The 2,155-nt window shown below is 34.0% G+C and overlaps 1 long non-coding RNA gene across 1 annotated transcript; it reads right to left on the reverse strand.

Annotated features, from left to right (window-relative positions):
* Positions 1-474: 474 nt before the first annotated feature.
* Positions 475-1,901, reverse strand: LOC108452533 (uncharacterized). Its single transcript, XR_001866405.2, has 3 exons — positions 1,699-1,901; positions 1,330-1,501; positions 475-1,041 (listed from the first exon to the last, which is right to left on the reverse strand). It is a non-coding gene; the product is annotated as an uncharacterized LOC108452533 (long non-coding RNA).
* Between the last annotated feature and the right edge of the window lie 254 nt (positions 1,902-2,155).

Consider the following 2,155-nt stretch of genomic DNA (forward strand, 5'->3'; position numbering starts at 1 on the left):
AAATGAATTAATTAAAGGTATAATGATAATTTTAGCCCTAAAATTATTTTTTGCTTCGTCCTTAGACCTAAGGACTTCATCTACTAATAGTTCACTTTTCAGTAATGTTTTTTACTCATAATTGTATTTATTGTTGTAATTGAGGAGTGAAAAATTATAATATAATGGCAGTGGCAACAACTAAAGAAATGATATGTACGAAATTGTTTATCTATACATAGAGAGTGTTTTAGCTTCATGAGTAACAAGTTTTCTATTTATGCTATCTTTCGGCTCAACCACAAATTTACTTCTTCTCTTTTATGGGATGGAATGGCTTTGTAAATTGTAATATAATTATAGAATTGCATAGGACATGAAAAGGAATTAATTAAAGGTCGATTATGCTCACAATATACCTAATTCAAAGATTAATATGTTTTATTTTATTTTAATCATTAATTCAAATTGTTTGAACACGAGCTCGACTGATAGTTATTAAATTGAATTTGATTTTTTTTCTATTTCAAATTTGACTAACTTTTGAACTCAAGTATTACACCATAAATTCACGACGAATATCCAAATATAAATGTAGAAATACGACTCTCTAACACCCTTCCAAATATATAAGAATATTAAAAAAAGTGACTGATCTTAGATTTACATCCACATTATGTAACATAGACATTCATTTAATCCTCTGTATAATATTTATAGTAACACATTTTTCGTTTTAGAGGTTCAAATATGGCAAAAGCTTTTTGTATTGCATCCACTAGAGCATGGGTGTAGTTAGGGGTTCGCATGGTCTAATCTCCTTAAAATGAATTTTTTTTTTGTAGAGGCCCAAATTTGCCCGGGCCTACCAAATAATAATAATAATAAAACCAATTAGACCAACCCTCCCCCCAAAAAAGCCCAATGGCCCAACACCTAAATAATTCTCAACCAAAAAAGGAAACAAAAAACCCTAGCCGCTGCACCTGGGCCCGCCACTACCAGTGGTTTGCCACTGCCGCCTACAATTATGGAAAAGTAACAGGGACCACGCACGAGTTACTGTAGCAAATAGTAAAAAATTTATTATGTTGTAAAAGCCATATCAATATGCGGAAAAAGGGGGTTTTCGGTTTTCGAAAAAAAAGGGAGGGGGATATTAATCAAAAATACAAAACAATAGGAGGGATTGAAGTAAAAAATTTGTAACTTTCCGAATACAAAGAAAATAGAGAAAACACTCAAAGATTGGAGGTGATTTACGATTCATATTTTTGTTTTTTCTTTTTTCTTGCTTTGAAGGTACTTTATCATTAAAACAAATAAAGAAGAGATTCCAAAGACACTTACCTACGGTTTCGATCGTCGGAGGCCATCCTCCGACTTGGGTATCAGACCAAAAGGGGGTAAAAGGGGTCTCCTCTTGTTTTTACGCGACTTAGGTCGTGAACTGCGACAGAAGTGGAGGCGTGAACGCCGATGATACCCGTGAGCAGCCCAAAAGTGACGACTAAGGCTTGGTCTTTGAGTTTGGTTGAGAAAAAAATTAAAAGGGGGTTCTTTACAAAAAAAATTGTATCAAAAAGAAAAAGAAAATTTAGAAGGTTAATTTCAATTTTTTTCCTCTGTTATCTCAATCTTTCTATTTATCTTTGCCTTATTTTATTTTTTTCTCATTAACTTACTTAAAAAAAAATTAAGGAAGAAGAAGAGACTAACCCGATTTCACGTGGCCCTGACCACCGTCTATGGTGGAAACCACGGTGGCTTCAAGGAGGCATGATGACGGCGCATGAATGAGTTTCTTTTGAAACCCTGGCAGATCTAAAAATGAAGAAAATGGGAGGGGAAGGGCTACTGTTCATTTCTGGAAAAGAAAGAAAATGAAAGATTCATTTTTTTTAAAAAAATTGACCCTTTCATACGTTAACTAAAGCAACGCCGTTTGGGTAAAGGGAAATTGTCCATGTGCCTAAAATGGATAATTTGTGTGGCTAATCCTTTCCATTCTTCTGGGTTCTCATTCTAATCCCATTTTCCTTTTTATTTTTCTTCAAATTCTCCTCTTTAATTTTATTTCATTTTTAATTTAATCCAGGGCCTTGTTAGTCAAAACGCAACGCATAAGGACTAGGGATATTATCCCATTTAGTCCCTGCTAGTTTCAGCGCACTGC

The sequence above is a fragment of the Gossypium arboreum genome, chromosome 5 (genome assembly GCF_025698485.1).
Source record: "Gossypium arboreum isolate Shixiya-1 chromosome 5, ASM2569848v2, whole genome shotgun sequence".
Taxonomy (NCBI): Eukaryota; Viridiplantae; Streptophyta; class Magnoliopsida; order Malvales; family Malvaceae; genus Gossypium; species Gossypium arboreum.